At 31.7% G+C, this 20,017-nt stretch overlaps 1 protein-coding gene across 3 annotated transcripts in view; it reads right to left on the bottom strand.

Moving 5' to 3' along the window:
- The window catches only part of LOC139485497 (lectin BRA-3-like), a 45,944-nt gene that overhangs the window by 16,616 nt on the left and 9,311 nt on the right, over nt 1-20,017 (bottom strand). For 2 of the 3 annotated variants that reach the window (XM_071270013.1, XM_071270015.1), the window contains exon 1: nt 1,364-1,513. The exons of the other annotated variant lie outside the window; for it this stretch is intronic. The gene's annotated coding sequence lies outside the window, so the exon portion shown is untranslated. Of the gene's footprint in view, nt 1-1,363; nt 1,514-20,017 lie in introns of those variants that run through there. 3 annotated transcript variants of the gene reach the window in all.

Here is a 20,017-nt window from a genome sequence, read left to right as displayed (position 1 = left end):
TACTTGACACCGAGCAAATGTTTTTAAGTTAATCCATAATTCGTTAGATTAAAGTCATATGAAACTTCAAATTAACAAAAATGATGCATATGTTTTTATACCTAAATGGCTAGTTTTTATTATAAAACTTATGTTCATATAGTTTGTTCTCCAGAAAATTCATTTATTTGTCAAATTTAAAAGAAATTTCCTTTTTTTTTTAATTGTTTGCTTCCAGAAATTATAATTCGTCGATATGTTTTCCGTATGCAGTGAACTCAGCGTGACCTTTTTCGTAAACATCCAGTGATTGCAATACGAATGTATCTGTCATTGAAATACACTATTATCTTGGCGTTGAAAGTGTTATACACATGCTCAATATCCATGCTTATTCGTTGATTGTTAACTAGTGTGACAATGTAAAACTACGGCTTTAAAACAGGACAATTAATTACACTATATTGATGCGTAAAAATTAATTGAATCGTGTACAGGAGACTAAGTTTATGATATACACATGCATTGAGTAAACAATATTTCCACCATTCACTCTTTTCATTCGACTTTAAATTTGCAATTAAGATACACATTAACAACTGGCATTAAACGAACTAATGCTAATAAATGACCACTTCATCTATTGTGTCCCCCATCATAGAGTTGCCGTTAACATTATTGATGTCATTTAGAACGTACATGTATTAGAACTTTAATACTTGAGACGTTCTGGCGTTTAACAGTGGACACGTTTTGGCGGATAACAATTATCGGGCACGTTTGGGGTTTTTGGAATCGGACCCGTATTGGGGTTATAGGATCGGACACGTTTGGGCAATATTAAACAATACGGACACGTTTTGGGAGAATAGACACGTTTGGGGAATCGGACACGTTTGGGAGGATGGACAAGTTTGGGAGTGTTACATTTATTCTAATGTGTTTTAACAAATAACATATACAGAGGGTTTTAGACAACATAGGAACTCATTGGAAGTTAAAACAGTAATGCATCTTCTTCACGGGTATGATAGGAGAGTGTGATGGTGATGATGATAAGGTGGCATTCGACAAAAGACATAAATCCATCAAAACGATGCCAAAGAAATAAAAATTTAAAATAGACAAACAGCAGCTACAAACATTACACAGCATTTTAATGACTGATTACCACTAGGTAAATTGTTTAAGTAAATTAATATCTATGCCTTTCAACTAAAGTTGACATAAACATTGGATATCTTTGTTGTGAGAGTCTACAGCTCCAAGGAAACGAGATGAGTTGAGAATTATCTGATACAATACTCTGTTATTACATCTTTAATTATATTAAACAAATTCAAATAACAACTATATCGTTTGTAGAAAATAATTGAAAACTTACCACTATGTTTGATAGCAGACCTGTAGATATATAGATGACAGTGAAACGGCTTATTAAATAGCAAGTTAAATTAATGTACTTGATGAATGTTCTGCCAGGTTTGCAACATCGATTAGTGACATGTGTTGTTTTTCTTTCTTATAATTTACTGAATAAGCAATTAATTTGTCAACGTGTAACTTCCTTTATCTGTAACTAAAAATATTTTCACTTATTGATCAATACTAAAATTGCATCAGTAAATTCAAACATTAGTAAAAAGAATATGTGGTTTGATTGCCAATAAAAAAACTCTCGACAAGAGACCAAATGATTTAGAAATTAACAAGCATAGGTAAACGTACGGTCTTCAACAATGAGCAAATGCCATCCCTCAAAATCCTATAAAAGGCCCCGAAATGACAAATGTAAATCAATTCGGACAAGAAAATTTATAACCTGATTTATGTACAAAATAATGAACCAAATAAATGTGCAGCATTACATCAAACAACAATCACTTATTTAGACTGGAGAAAGGCTCAAACAGAATGTGGCGGCCTTAAACTAAGAATCAGCAACAGAAACAGAGACAGATTCCAAAGGTCCATCAAGAGCAGGTAATGTTGTGTTTCAAACAAAAATTTGCAATATAAACACACAAACCAACATTTAAGACGAAGTAGTAAATATTTCGGAATGTATAAACAGAAACCTTCTTTAGAATCATTATAATGATGTTAGTAATTAGATCAATCAATTTTAATATAATGAAACAATCAAAAAGTAAATGTAACACAAAGAACCCCAGTGCCCAAGACTCGCGTTTCCCCTCTAAGGAGGACACAATCTTTGTGCTCAAAGCAAAGAGATGGAATGGAAAATTTACCAATAAAAATTATTACTAACAGATTTTAAACCATCTTCATTTTGATCTGATCCACAGTTGTTGTTCAGTAAGATTTGATTTTTTATCATGACGTTTGAAGTTACATCTTACTTTCTAGTGTTTTCTATATACAATAGTAAACGTAGTTTATACAATTTGTGATACTTCTTCTGTTGCTTATGTTAAATGTTGTTCTTTGAATGATATAAGTTAAATACCAAAGACTTTTGGAGCTGTGTTCCTTACTTTCTTGATAAATACAATAACTTATTCCAACATTGATTATGCCATTCGGTTCATAGAAGTTGTTATTAATCGTTTTATACATTTAATCATTAAAAAATATATGTTTGTATGAGATATCTGTAGAGTGTGGTTAACAAAAACTGTAATATTTCATTTATAAAATTGTATAATACCTTTATATGATACTGGTAAGGTACTTTAAGATATATTAAGATATATTTACTTAAAAGTACTCTGATAATAATTGCAAATTATGTACGAGTGAATAGTGACAGGCTTTGTTTTTCTTTGTTAGTAAAATTAATTATGCAAATTATGCTCTTCTTGATGGTAAACGTGTAACATCCTTCTTGATTGATAATCAATATATGTATTATGACAAAAATATCATTATATTTTAATATGTAATTTTTCGTTACCTGCACAGTATCTTCTATTCAAAACGACCCAAATCATCTTAAATTTGCTGGTTGGTACTTTTTATAGACTGCTTTATAAATTTATTGTTTATATAATTATAAAGATAAAATAAAAATTGTAAAATATCCAATATTATATATTCTACAGTCGGATTGTTGTCGCTTTGACACATTCCCCATTTTCTTTCCCAATTTTACATAAAATAATAAAATTTCACAAAATTATCAAACACATTTTGACTGTAAATAAACTCATTATAGATATCAGGATTAAAGTTTTTATTTGCGCCATACACGTTCGTTTACAAAAGACTCATCAGTGACTCTCGAATAAAACAAATTTTAAAATGTCAAATTTAGTGTCAAGTTGGAGAGCATTAAGGACCAAACATTCCGAAATGTTCTGCCAGGTTTGCAACATCGATTAGTGACATGTGTTGTTTTTCCTTCTTATAATTTACTGAATAAACAATTAATTTGTCAACGTGTAACTTCCCTTCTGTAACTAAAAATATTTTCACTTCTTGATCGATACTAAAATTGCATCAGTAAATTCAAACATCAGTAAAAAGAATTTGTGGTTTGATTGTCAATAGAAAACTCTCGACAAGAGACCAAATGACTTAGACATTAACAAGCATAGGTAAACGTACGGTCTTCAACAATGAGCAAGGTCCATCCCTCAAAAACCTTTAAATAGCCCCGAAATGACAAATGTAAATCAATTCAAACAAGGATATCAATAGCCTAATTTATGTACAAAATAATGCACCAAAAAAATGTGCAGCATTACATCAAACAACAATCACTTATTTAGACTGTAGAAAGGCTCATACAGAATGTGGCGGGCTTAAACTAAGAATCAGCAACAGAAAAAGAGACAGAATCAAAAGTTCCATCAAGAGCAGGTAATGTTGTGTTTCAAACAAAACATTGCAATATAAACACACAAACCAACATTTAAGACGAAGTAGTAAATATTTAGGAATATATAAACAGAAATCTTTCCTCAGAATGATATTAGTAATAAGATATATCAATTTTAATATAATAAAACAATCAAAAAGTAAATGTAACACAAAAAAACCCAGTGCCCAAGACTCGCGTTTCCCCTCTAAGGAAGATACACTCTTTGTGCTCAAAGCAAAGAGATGGAATGGAAAATTGACCAATAAAAAAGATTAATACAATTGATAACTAACAGATTTTAAACCATCTTCATTTTGATCTGATCCACAGTCGTTGTTCAGTAAGATTTGATTTTTTATCATGACGTTTGAAGTTACATCTTACTTTCTAGTGTTTTCTATATACAATAGTAAACGTAGTTTATACAATTTGTGATACTTCTTCTGTTGCTTATGTTAAATGTTGTTCTTTGAATGATATAAGTTAAATACCAAAGACTTTTGAAGCTGTGTTCCTTACTTTCTTGATAAATACAATAACTTATTCCAACATTGATATGCCATTCGGTTCAAAGAAGATGTTATTAATCGTTTTATACATTTAATCATTAAAAAATATATGTTTGTATGAGATATGTGTAGAGTGGTTAACAAAAACTGTAATATTTCTGATACTGGTAAGGTACTTTTTGATATATTAAGATATATTTACTTAAAAGTACTTTGATAATAATTGCAAATTATGCACTAGTGAATTGTGACAGGCTTTGTGTTTCTTTGTTAGTAAAATTAATTATGCAAATTATGCTCTTCTTGATGGTAAACGTGTAACATCCTTCTTGATTGATAATCAATATATGTATTATGACAAAAATATCATAATATTTTTATATGTAATTTTTCGTTACCTGCGCAGTATCTTCTATTCAAAACGACCCGAATCATCTTAAATTTGCTGGTTGGTACTTTTTATAGACTGCTTTATAAATTTATTATTTATATAATTATAAAGATAAAATAAAAATTGTAAAATTTTCAATATTATATATTCTACAGTCGGGTTGTTGTCGCTTTGACACATTCCCCATTTTCTTTCCAAATTTTACATAAAATAATAAAATTTCACAAAATCATCAAACACATTTTGACCCTTAATAAACTCATTATAGATATCAGGATTAAAGTTTTTATTTGCGCTATACACGTTCGTTTACAAAAGACTCATCAGTGACTCTCGAATAAAACAAATGTCAAAATGTCAAATTTAGTGTCAAGTTGGAGAGCATTCAGGACCAAACATTCCGAAAGGTTTTGCCAAATACAGCTAATGTAATATATTCCTGAGATGGAAAGGCCTGAGTATTTTATACGGGCTTCTACAAATCCATAATAGTAGACGTTCATATTTGAGTTTCTTATAAATGGTCAATACCTTATTTCTTTATCAAGCTGTATTTAATGTCATTTACATATATAAAGGATGTTGTTTGTAGCTTTATCTGCGAGATCAATAAAACATTTGTAATGGAGACTCCTCAGTCATGTTTGAAGTATTGAAAGTTCGATGAGCATGTGTATTTAACGACCTCACAGCATGAACATATTCTAACAGTCTATTAGGTCTGCGTTTTCCTTTAGCCCATTGCTTAGCATTAACCTCGACTTATTCTATTGCATTTGTGGTGCTTTAAATTGATGGATTTCGGACTTTGGATAAAACATTTTGAAGAGAAGTTTTAATGACAATGTTTAGTTTACTTTAAATTACAAGGCCAGTTGAATTGTATATGAATAAGGAACAAGCACAACCCGAATTTTTACTCTTGTAGTCGTAAATATTGAGATCCTTAAAAACGTGTTTGTAATTGAAAATATTACTTGTAATTGGTTTGGTATAGGTACAAGATACGATAGATAAATATTGATCTTTTAAGAAGTTTAGTTTGTACATGTGAACGGATTTCTGATTGTTATATTGCCTAAATTGATATTGAGTATACATACTTAAGACTTCTGTGGCTGTTCTCCTTTCTTTTTTGTTTAATACAACAAGTTGTTACCAGGTTCAATCTACCATTTTCTACATTTGAAAATGCCTGTAACAAGTTAGGAATATGACAGTTGTTGTCCATTTGTTTCATGTGTTTTGGCATTTGATGTTGCCATGTGATCAAGGACTTTCTGATTGAATTCTTCTCAGAGGTCATTTTTTTGAGATTTTACTTTTTGTTATGCCATTGATAGGACATTCCGTTCACGGAAATAGTCGCAATTCTTTCAATATATATTATCATAAATACAAATATATTTTGTGGAGTCATATGTAGATATAAAAAAGAAGATGTGTTATGATTGCCAATGAGACAACTGTCCACAAGAGACCAAAATGACACAGACATTAACAACTATAGGTCACCGTACGGCCTTCAACAATATGCAAGGCCCATACCGCATAGCCAGCTATAAAAGGCCCTGATATGACAATGTAAAACAATTCAAACGAGAAAACAAACGGCCTCATTTAAATAAAAAAAATGAACGAAAAACAAATATTTAACACAAAAACGAACGACAACCACTGAATTACAGGCTCCTGACTTGGGACAGGCACATACATAAATAATATGGCGGGGTTAAACATGTTAGCGGGATCCCAAACCTCCACCTCACCTGGGACAGTGGTATAACAGTTCAACATAAGAACGAACTATAAAAATCAGTTGAAAAAGACTTAACTAATCAGATGGACAAAAGTACAAGTGGACGTGGCCGGGTACTTGTACATCCCGACAACGAGTATTTTTTTTTTACAGAAACTGTGAAATTTAATTTATTTATTTGTATAATTTTTCATTATATTATACTTTACATCTTACTGAATATTGATAAATTCAGATATTAAAGCAAATACATTTGTTAAATTACTTTGATAATACTAGCTAATTATTCAAAACTGAATAGTGACAGACTCTGTTTTTCTTTGTTAATATAATTGATTTTGCAAATTATGTATTTCTTGATGTTGTGTGAGTAACATCTTTCTAACTTCGTCATCAATTTATTGATTATGATTGCATCAGCGAAATTTCACATGAATCTTTCGAAGTACAATTGCAATGGCAATTTTAAATAATTAATAAAGCGGATTTGTTCAACCCGTGATATTGCAAAAAGGCGGCTACAAGATCTTCACATTCACCAAAAAAATCGGGCTACAGAAGAAACGACATTGATAAAGGTTTCTCTCGTGCTCACAACATGAGCCAAGATGAACGTTTAAGATATAAAGGTTAAAAGATTAACAAAACAGTGCCGTTTGTGCTGATGACTTACCATCCAGAATTCGATAAGTCATCACACCTTATCCGCGAAAATTGGAAAACTATCCAAAATCTTTCCCGAGCCATCTGCCCCTGCTTCATGTAGCCATACAGACTAGATGTAGAGAGCTCATGAATGCTCTAAATAAGGCTGCTTTGTTTTTTTGATCTGGTAGGGGATGCCGACACACATGATGTCTGACTTGCAAGCAAATACACAATATCTAGACGGAATACACTATATGTTGCATCTTCTACAGTGTAAATCTGGTAACCAGTATAATGGCGAGTCAGTGCAGCCATTTTGCAAACGTATGAACGACCATCATAGCGACTATAAACGCAAGCCCGACATTCCTATAAGTCAATGTTTGCGATCAGTTGACCACATGAAGTCAGATCACAGTCGACTGCTTTTTGTTTGCTTCAAATAACATTTAACTAAGCAGTAGTAAGAAAAAGACAAACAGGCAATTTATACACAATAATAACTTAACTTCAAACTACCCCGTGGTGACGTTACTTAGTTACATATCTTGATAAGACCATCCATCAAGTTTTTGGTTGGGTTCGTGTTGCTTAGCCTTTAGTTTTCTATGTTGTGTCTTGTGTTCTATTATTTGCCTGTTTGTCTTTTTCTTTATCAGCCATGTCATTGTCAGTGCATTTTCGATCTATGAGTTTGACTGTCCCTCTGGCATCTTTAACTCTTCTTTTTAGAAAAAAGTTAGAACAATGATACTAAAATATCCTGTTTATTTCTCTATCTATTGAAACATCCCTGGTATAATTGGTTTTTATGGTGTAGTAAGATAGTACTATGATGTAAGATGGTCTGTCTATTGAAACATCCTTGGTATAAATGGTTTTTATGGTGTAGTAAGATAGTCCTATGATGTTTATTTCTCTATCTATTGAAACATCCCTGGTATACTTGTTTGTATGGTGTAGTACGATAGTGCTACGATGTAAGATGGTCTATCTATTGAAACATTCTTGGTATAATTGGTTCTTATTGTGTAGTAAGACAGTACTATGATGTGAGATGGTCTATCCATTGAAACATCCCTGGTATAATTGGTTTTTATGGTTAAGTAAGATAGTACTATGATGTAAGATAGTTTATATATAGAAACATTCTTGGTATAATTGGTTCTTATTGTGTAGTAAGATAGTACTATGATGTAAGATGGTCTATCTATTGAAACATCCCTGGTATAATTGGTTTTTATGGTGTAGTAAGTTTATACTATGATTTTTGATAGTTTATATATTGAAACATTCCTGGTATAATTGGTTTTATGGTGTTGTAAGATAGTACTATGATGTTTATTTCTCTATCTATTTAAACATCCCTGGTATAATTGGTTGTTATGGTGTAGCAAGATAGTCCTATGGTGTAAATGGTTTATCTATTGAAACATCCCTGGTATAATTTGTTTTTATTGTGTAGTAAAATAGTACTATGTTGTTTATTTATCTGCTTATTGAAATATCCTTGGTATAATTGGTTGTTATGGTGTAGTAAGATAGTACTATGATGTTAGATGGTCTATTTATTGAAACATCCTTGGTATAATTGGTTTGTATGGTGTAGTATGATTATACTATGATGTTAGATAGTTTATATATTGAAACATCCCTGATATAATTGGTAGAAAGATAGTACTATGATGTTTATTTCTCTATCTATTTAAACATCCCTGGTATACTTGTTTTAATGGTGTAGTAAGATAGTACTATGATGTAAGATAGTCTATCTATTAAAACATTCTTGGTATAATTGGGTTTTATTGTGTAGTAAGACAGTACTATGATGTGAGATGGTCTATCTATTGAAACATCCCTGGTATAATTGGTTTTTATGGTGTAGTAAGATAGTACTATGATGTAAGATGGTCTATCTATTGAAACATCCCTGGTATAATTGGTTTTTATAGTGTAGTAAGATAGTACTATGGCGTAAGATGGTCTATCTATTGAAACATCCCTGGTATAATTGGTTTTTATAGTGTAGTAAGATAGTACTATGGCGTAAGATGGTCTATCTATTGAAACATCCCTGGTGTAATTATTGGTTTTTATGGTGTAGTATGATTATACTTTGATGTTAGATAGTTTATATATTGAAACATCCCTGATATAATTGGTTTTATGGTGTAGTAAGATAGTCCTATGGTGTTAGATGGTCTATCTATTGAAACATCCCTGGTATAATTGGTTGTTATTGTGTAGTAAGACAGCACTATGATGTGAGATGGTCGATTTATTGAAACATTCTTGGTATAATTGGTTTTTATTGTGTAGAAAGATAGTACTATGATGTTTATTTCTCTATCTATTTAAACATCCCTGGTATACTTGTTTTTATGGTGTAGTAAGATAGTACTATGATGTAAGATGGTCTATCTATTGAAACATTCTTGGTATAATTGGTTTTTATTGTGTAGTAAGACAATACTATGATGTGAGATGGTCTATCTATTGAAACATCCCTGGTATAATTGGTTTTTATTGTGTAGAAAGATAGTACTATGATTTTTATTTCTCTATCTATTTAAACATCCCTGGTATACTTGTTTTTATGGTGTAGTAAGATAGTTCTATGATGTAAGATGGTCTATCTATTGAAATATCCTTGCATGGTAGAATTGGTTTTTATGGTTTAGTAAGAAAGTACTATGATGTTAGATGGTCTATTTATTGAAACATCCTTGGTACATTTGGTTTTTATGGTGTAGTATGATTATACTATGATGTTAGATAGTTTATATATTGAAACATCCCTGATATAATTCGTTGTTTATGGTGTTGTAAGATAGTACTATGATGTAAGATGGTCTATATATTGAAACATCCCTGGTATAATTGGTTGTTATGGTGTAGTAAGATAGTACTATGATTTTTGATAGTTAATATATTAAAACATTCCTGGTATAATTGGTTTTATGGTGTAGTAAGATAGTCCTATGGTGTTAGATGGTCTATTTATTGAAACATCCTTGGTATAATTGGTTTTTATGGTGTAGTATGATTATACTATGATGTTAGATAGTTTATATATTGAAACATCCCTGATATAATTATTTTTTTATTGTGTAGAAAGATAGTACTATGATGTTTATTTCTCTATCTATTTAAACATCCCTGGTATACTTGTTTATATAGTGTAGTAAGATAGTACTATGATGTAAGATGGTCTATCTATTGAAATATCCTTGGTATAATTGGTTTTTATGGTGTAGTAAGATAGTACTATGATGTTAGATGGTCTATTTATTGAAACATCCTTGGTATAATTGGTTTTTATGGTGTAGTATGATTATACTATGATGTTAGATAGTTTATATATTGAAACATCCCTGATATAATTCGTTTTTATGGTGTTGTAAGATAGTACTATGATGTAAGATAGTTTATATATTGAAACATCCCTGGTATAATTGGTTTAATGGTGTAGTAAGATAGTCCTATGGTGTTAGATGGTCTATTTATTGAAACATCCTTGGTATAATTGGTTTTTATGGTGTAGTATGATTATACTATGATGTTAGATAGTTTATATATTGAAACATCGCTGATATAATTGGTTTTTATTGTGAAGAAAGATAGTACTATGATGTTTATTTCTCTATCTATTTAAACATCCCTGGTAAACTTGTTTTTATAGTGTAGTAAGATAGTACTATGATGTAAGATTGTCTATCTATGGAAACATTCTTGGTATAATTGGTTTTTATGGTGTAGTATGATTATACTATGATTTTAGATAGTATATATTGAAACATCTCTGGTATAATTCGTTTTTATGGTGTTGTAAGATAGTACTATGATGTGAGATTGTCTATTTATTGAAACATTCTTGGTATAATTGGTTTTTATGGTGTAGTATGATTATACTATGATGTTAGATAGTTTATATATTGAAACATCCCTGATATAATTCGTTTGTATGGTGTTGTAAGATAGTACTATGATGTAAGATGGTCTATATATTGACACATCCCTGGTATAATTGGTTTTATTGAGTAGTAAGATAGTCCTATAAATCGTTTTGTTCAAAACAGAATGTTAAAAGACATATAAAAAGAAAGTGATGATCAATTTAAGTTTGTAAGCTTTAATTAGTTGAAAAAAAGCTGTAAAATATTACAAAATGTATATGTACAGACTGAGTAAATGTGTCAAATTTGATACTCCTTGTGAAGGGCATGGATGTGATCATTCGACCCAAAATAAAGAAATCAAAATTAAGATTGAATATTTTTATAATAAGATTGTGTGTGTGTGTTAATGATAGTGCTAGTGGAATGAATATCACTAGCACAATAGTCAGAACATCTGTGTTGGCGCCATAGTGGAGGCCGGGGCTTAAAGTGTTACCCTAGTCCGTCCGTCCCTAACGTTAAAAAAAAAATGGGTTCCGTTCTCCTAACTTAGACACAATATAAAAAAGAAGATGTGGCATGATTGCCAATGAGAACTCTCCACAAAATACTAAATGACACTGAAATTAACAACTATAGGTAACCATAACGACTTTCAACAATGAGCAAAGTCCATATCGCATAAGTCAGCTATAAAAGGCACCGAAATGACAATGTAAAACAATTCAAACGAGAAAAACTAACGGCCTAATTCATGTACAAAAAATGCACGAAAAACAAATATGCAACACATAAACAAACGACAATCGATAAATTACAGGCTCCTGACTTGGGACAGGCACATACATACAGAATAAGGCGGGTTAAACTTGTTAGCGGGATCCCCACCCTCCGCCTAATGTGGCATGAGTGCCAATGAGAACTCTCCACAACAGACCAGATGACACATAAATTAACAACTATAGGTCACCATACGGCCTTCAACAATGAGCACAGTCCATACCGCATAGTCAGATATAAAAGGCACCGTAATGACAACGTAAAACAATTCAAACGAGAAAAGAAACGGACAAATTTATATACAAAAAATGAACGAAAAACAAATATGTAACATATAAACAAACGAAAACCACTGAATAACAGGCTCCTGACTTGCGACAGTCGCATACATACAGAATAAGGCGGAGTTGAACATGTAAGAGGGATCCCCACCATACCCCTAACATGGGACAATGCTAATTACCATACAATACAAAATCAAATTTGAAATTTGGTAGCGTAACTTTTACAGTTCATGAGTTATCATGTCTCTTTAAAAACATAGAAAATGCTGAATTTTTCGTTTCCGTTCTCTTAAATAAGTTTGACTCAATCAAATGTTATAAAACTTATACGCAATGCTTATTACCCCATAAAACATATATATCAAGTTCGATATTGGGTGGCGACACTGTTCATGAGTTATTAGATGTAAGAAGATGTGTTACGAGTTCCAATGATATAAATGTCAACACGGAGCCTTCAGATAGGAAAAATGCTAAATCTGTTGGTTCCGTTCTTTAACTTTAGTTTGCCTCAACCAAATGTTTTGGAACTTAAACACAATGCTTATGGTCACAAAACGGTCAAAGTTACGTGAATCCTGCATCTATATGTGGAAGTTTACTCATGGTTTTTTTTCACAAGTAGGGGCATCTGTGGCAAAAAAACATATTCTTCATTTATTTCAGTAAACAGCTTATTTACTTCCATTGAATTCTACTTTTAATAGAATTAACTTGCATATTTTTTTCAGGATCTCGGTGCAGTTTGATAACAGACAGTGATGTTTCAAGTTACATGTGACCAGCATAACAAAGTGTTTCACTAGATTGAGCTCTCTGTCTAAGTGTACTTTAAAGGTTCTTTGCACTGAGTTCAGTTTGTTGATATGCCTATACCTTCTGTGTGATTTTTTAAGATGTAAAACAAACCAAGATTATCCATACCTACATGTCCATGAAATAAAATTTAAGGTAAAATGATTGAAACATTTGCATTATCTATTACAACTGGCAGCACATGGTGCTGCTGAAGCAATAAATGTTCTTTCTAATTTTTCACGGAAATTAAAAGAATTAGTTTTCATTTGCACAAAACATTCTTAAAAATTGAGAATGGAAATGTGGAATGTGCTAAAAAGACAGTAACAGGACAAAAGTGCAGACAGCAGTCGAATGACACCAATGGGTCTTCAACAAAGCAAGAAAATCCCTCGCCCGGAGGCTGGCTTCAGATGGACCCTAAACAAAATGTGTACTAGTTCAAACTTCAAATATGAAAATGAACTTACAATTAAAAAAAACCATACAAGACTAACAAAAACAGAGACTCCTGACTTGACGTCAAGGTAATCATACCAAGAGACAGACCCAATATGCATACATGTAGGTCAAGAGTCAAAAAATCATTGTCTGATCAAGAGTTAAGAAGTTTCTTGTCAAAAAAAGTTTAAACACAAAGCAGATTTGGAGGAAATGGTCATCGTGTACACAAAAGTAACAAATATATCTATATATCTGACAAAGATATAAGAAGATGTGGTATGAGTGCCAATCAGACAATTCTCCATTTAATTCAAACAAAATATACAAGATATACATTGAGGGCAAATGTCAAGCTCACATGAAGTTCCTCGTGCTAATAGACTCACCATCTTATGACAATACATCTACATGCCACACATTCAGAAGCAATGTCAATTGAAAATTATATTTTGAGGTCAAGGTAATTTACCAAGGAACACACTGTATCATGATGACACACCCAACGTGCATAGGTCAAGAGTAAACAAAAGTCTTAGTCTGGTCAAGAGTTCCATGTCAAAAATACACACAGAAGTCCTGCCCGAAAGTTCATCATGGTAAACGTACGTAACAATGTCTTATGTCATGATGCACTACACATGCCAAATACATAAAACCTAGGCCAGAGACAGAAACACAAGACATATAACTAGACTCAATTGAACGGTACTTGTATTGCAGGTCACTACAACTGCCTTCAACATAGAACATTAACTCTCGCAACACTGCAAAGTTAAAACCGTCCTTCACAAAAGCTTGAGCAGGATTGTTTGCAACGATTATCTTACCACTGTTAATTGAGAATCGAGTCGTTCATGCAGTTATGTCAATAAATTAAAACGGTAAGATTAGAAATTAAAACACTAAAAACTAGGGTTGACCATTAATTTCTAACCTAACCATGTGATAGTACTATGGTAAACTGATGGAAACACATGATACAGTCATGAAATTGAATATTTGCAATAGTACGGACTAGAACAATACAAGACAGAGTTGTAAACAAAATATACGAATTTTTAATCACAATTAGGAACCGTATGTATTCATCTAAAATGTACGCTTGTCTTAAACAATGGAAATTAGCACTGTATATTTAAATAAACGACCAATCTTGTAAACTAAAAATAAAGAACATCGTCTATTTAAACTATGCAAGGACTAGTCCAAATAATTATGACGTCATGAACACAGAAACACATGAAATAAAAATTGCAAAAAACATTGCATGAAAAAACACAGTGAAAAGATCCCCTTTCCTGAAAACGTGAATTAAAAAAGGTAGACTTAGGTAAGGTTCACTATATAGTATATATACAGAAACTAAAATGATAAAAAGCTGAAGTCAGCCGATATCCCTATAAATCAGAAACTTTATATCGATGGACTATAGAAAATTTGGAGAAACTCCATCTTAAAAAAAAGTATTTGTATGGTTGGGCATTTGACTTTCTAGGGGGGGGGGGGTGGGGGGGGGGGGGGGGGGGTAGTCTTTTTATGTCGACCAGATATTGTTTCACCCGCTATGTGGGCCAGATGATTTTTTTTCCATATATGTTCAATGTGGACAGTTTCTTTTTTTTTAATGGCAAAATGCGGGCCAGATTATTTTTTAAAATCTAAGTGCTGGCCAGATATTTTATAATATATTAATATATATAATAATGGGTCACTGAATATTCACAATTCAGATCGTTTTTGTTTTGATGTCAATATTATTTAATTTTTCAAACGGATCTTTCAAACTAGTTTTAATCCAGAAGAAAGTAAAAAACATTGCTTAACTGTACCTTAAGTTGAATATCTATATCCAAATTAAATTAATTATAGCTGTAATCCATGATCCTAAATTGAATGCTTTGTTTACAATTGTTGAAAGCCATGTGCTTTTTGGCGAGAAAATTCGGGAAACCCCTTATTAAACAGGAAAACAGTTACATTTCATTGTTCTTTTTAGACAGTAGGAATTTCATTTTGGAAATGCTAAGATTTATTCATGAAAAATTAATAATTCTTGGTGTGAAACTGATAATACTTTTTTTATTAAAATAATTTACATCTAGGGGTATGGAAGGGGGCTGTTTTTTTTTTGTTTTTTTTTCAATAATATTACAAATACATAGTTAAATGAATATTTTAATTCTGAAAAACTTATGTTTATTTTAATTTCTTTATTATTTCCATCATAATCAGAAACAAGCTACATGCATATGTATAAGGTATTTCAAACATATTTTTGGCTTTTATATAAGAACATTCCAGACTATTAATATGTATGTAGTAAAAACAAACCTGGTAGAGCATAAAAAAATTCTACAGGGCCCTTGAAACAAATTTTTGGATCCAGGCTGGCCTTGAGAGAAAATGTTAAGTATTGTTCCTGACTGTATTGCAGATTTATGTGAAGTTTTAAAACTGACATGCACAATTCATTTCACTAGTGTAATAAATATAATTCTACAAAACAACGCCGCGCTCCCGGATTACAAATTCATCTTAGACCCCACCATGCATCAAGAATTTTCTAGGGAAGACACTGTAATATTTTGACAAAAATTAGGGTAGGGATATTCCCCCCCCCCAAAAAAAAAAAACACAGCCACCCTCCCTCCCCCCAGAAAGTCAAAAATGGTCTGTGCCTAATCTGTATTTGATCATAAAACATTATTAGGTTGATCAGGGCCCCATACCAATTCAACCTGATTTGGGCTGATTAAACTGTGGGTGTCAGATTTAATTGAAACAACATGAAAGTGTTTGGTATATTTTCATATTGGGTAAGAAGGTACTAGAAAAAAATATTTTTATTATACAGCCACTATAAAATAAAAAAAAAAACAACATGTATACATGTATGTAATAAGCTTTGAACATGATGAATGTGACAGTCTTGTCGGCATGCTGTCTTGTCTAATAGAAAATAAAGGAATATGGATTAAATGTACATGAGACAAAATCACACAAAATATATAGAAGAAAAAAAAGAATAATGAATGAACAGGATTTTAGAGTGTAGAGTCTTCAACAATGATCAAATCATTCATACTGCCCCTAAGGTTGACTTAAGCAGTACTATTGATAAATATAAACCACAGTTCACCATCTTGGTCCCCACTTGCCTAAGGTTACTGCAACTGTTCTATTTGAGCAGTCAAAATGCATTGACCTTATATTTTTTTGTGATATTATGACACTGACCTAATATCACTTTATTTATAACATTGACACAAAATTTCTGTACAAATGTTTCTATGACCTTAAACATGAATAGAACTGCACTCAATTTTAATTTTGTTTGTGTTGCAGTTCTGATAAAATATAGATGGTCACCTTTAAAATTTTCAAGAACTTTTTCAAACCAATTTTGATAATTATAAAACTAATCAGTTATCTCTATTATATACTGTTCTTACAAATTACCAAGTTTGTTGGTATTTTGGTTATAATGCCAAACCTATAGGTATTATAGGTATAATGATTTAATGAATAGTTAAAAAAAGCTAAAATGTTCAGTACAAACTAAATTCAGATGGTCACCTTTAAAATTTTTCATAACTATTCCATATGGAACGCCATGACTGCCTTCTGTTAATGATCAGCATTATATTCAGTTGCTCACAACATTATATGCAGTGCTCACAACATTATATTAAGTGATCACAACATTATATTAAGTGCTCACAACATTATATTAAGTGCTCACAACATTATATGCAGTGCACACATCATTATATGCAGTGCTCACAACATTATATTAAGTGCTCACAAAATATATTAAGTGCTCACAACATTATATGCAGTGCACACATCATTATATGCAGTGCTCACACCATTATATGCAGTGCTCACAACATATATAAAGTGCTCACAACATTATATTAAGTGCTCACAACATTATATAACATTATATTAAGTGCTCACAACATTATATTAAGTGCTCACAACATTATATGCAGTGCACACATCATTATATGCAGTGCTCACACATTATATGCAGTGCTCACAACATTATATAAAGTACTCACAACATTATATTAAGTGCTCACAACATTATATTAAGTGTCACAACATTATATGCAGTGCTCACATCATTATATGCAGTGCTCACAACATTATATGCAGTGCTCACAACATTATATGCAGTGCTCACAACATTATATGCAGTGCTCACAACATTATATTAAGTGCTCACAACATTATATTAAGTGCTCACAACATTATATGCAGTGCACACATCATTATATGCAGTGCTCACAACATTATATTAAGTGCTCACAACATTATATTAAGTGCTCACAACATTATATGCAGTGCACACATCATTATATGCAGTGCTCACACCATTATATGCAGTGCTCACAACATTATATAAAGTGCTCACAACATTATATTAAGTGCTCACAACACTTATATAACATTATATTAAGTGCTCACAACATTATATTAAGTGCTCACAACATTATATGCAGTGCACACATCATTATATGCAGTGCTCACAACATTATATGCAGTGCCTCACAACATTATATTAAGTGCTCACAAACATTATTTAAGTGCTCACAAATTATATGCAGTGCACACATCATTATATGCAGTGCTCACAACAATTATATGCAGTGCTCACAACATTATATTAAGTGCTCACAACATTATATTAAGTGCTCACAACATTATATGCAGTGCTCACAACATTATATGCAGTGCTCACAGCATTTATGCAGTGTCACACCATTATATGCAGTGCTCACAACATTATATTAAGTGCTCACAACATTATACGCAGTGGTCCAAACATTATATGCAGTGGTGTCACAACATTATATGAAAGTGGTCAAAACATTATATGAAGTGCTCACACCATTATATGAAGTGGTCACAACATTATACGTTTTTTTGTTGTATGATGAGATTGATGTATGATGAGATCATTCGGTAAACTTCGTTTTTAGGCGGAAATTACCGAATCCATAATTGGTGAATTACGGTAATGCCCAGCAAACAAATTTAAACAGTTATTTAAGTCATGTTATCATAAGGCAGTATACAATATTTAAAACTGATTGAAATAAGTAAGGAAAAGATGAAACTAAGAGGTGAATGATTGAAGTAGTTCTGTTTGTCGTAAGAAATACGAATGGCAAAATGTAAGTTAAATAACAAGGTCATGTCCCATAAAGCGAATTAGTGTTTTTTGACTCTTATTTAAGGATTTTCAGTGTGTTTTAAAGCTTTTCAATACATTTTACGTCTATTGGAACATGTATCTTACCTTACGAAAGGAAAGACCTCTCAATTGTTCAAGAACAATTGACATTTTAATTTTCTTTTGTTGTGCTTTTGTCATGTTAACTTGTGTATCTTTCCGATTTTTTTTTATCAAATGCAATTTTGAAATAAATATAAAAAAGAAAGTGTGGTGTTATTGCAAGTGACAAGTGAAAATGTTTCTTCTCAAATCTCAATTCAAGCTGCAAACTGACGAACAAACGTAGTAAACCTTTTATTCATCCCCAACAAACTCAGTTTTCATAAGAGATGATAACTTTAAATGAAGATGTTAAACTGGGTCTTGAAAGGGTAAATTTTCTTATGAAAGTTTATGTTTCTATATAAGACTGATCATACTTAGAAGACAAACTACTTGGCGTGCTAAAAACCTTGTAAAAAAAAAATGGAATAATTGATGTAAAGTTATATAATGGTGTGAGCACTGCATATAATGGTGTGAGCACTGCATATAATGTTGTGAGCACTGCATATAATGCTGATCATTAACATAAGGCAGTCATGGCGTTCCATAATTCCATAATAATCAACTTTGATTTTCATAAAACTTATCTGTAATTTCTAGTATATACTATTCTTTCAAATAACAAAATCAATTAAAAAAATTAAATAAATATTAAAAATAAAATAGTAAGAAAAATATAATTAAGATTTATTATATGTTTTCTAAATATATTTTAGCTGCTATTGATCTTGGACTTGGAGAACACCAGATAAATGGCCTTCTTTCCATTCCTAATATCCCTACAGTCAGCCACTGCATGATTGACAACAGAATAAGAGAAGTTGGAGATGTCATTCGAATCTGTTGCAGACAAGTCAATGGAAGAGTGGACAGAAAAGAAAAAGAAATGACTAGAGAGTATGATCATAATTATTAGTTTATCACTCCTATTTTAACATGTATACAATGATATGAATAATATCCATATTCATGATCTAAAATTTTATTCTTTGAAAATACAATATACAATACATATTCCTTTTCCGGCAATCTTTAAAAAAACCAAGGAAAGGCAGCTTTCAGCATGTTTTGTAGCAAGCACAAATACATCTACATTCCATTTCATTCCTTAACATTGTAATGTACTAGAATGACCTAGCTGATACAACTCCATGTAATAACACTACAAGTTTTATAAGGTGATGATGATGGGGGTGATTAACCCCCTTGACTGGCTGTGAAGCCCTCGCACGGTCGGCTTTATTAGGTCGCAAAAAGGCGTCATTGCAGGATAATTTATATTACACTCCCCCCTGTTTTTCAAATTATCTGATTTTTGTCTGTCCATATTCTCATAAGGCCAACTCCTCCATTACGGATGGACCAATATTAATGAAACTTTACACAGTTATAGTACACAACCTGAGGCTG

This window comes from Mytilus edulis, chromosome 8 (genome assembly GCF_963676685.1).
Source record: "Mytilus edulis chromosome 8, xbMytEdul2.2, whole genome shotgun sequence".
NCBI classification, from domain to species: Eukaryota; Metazoa; Mollusca; class Bivalvia; order Mytilida; family Mytilidae; genus Mytilus; species Mytilus edulis.
This window is presented reverse-complemented; position numbering and strand designations above follow the sequence as displayed.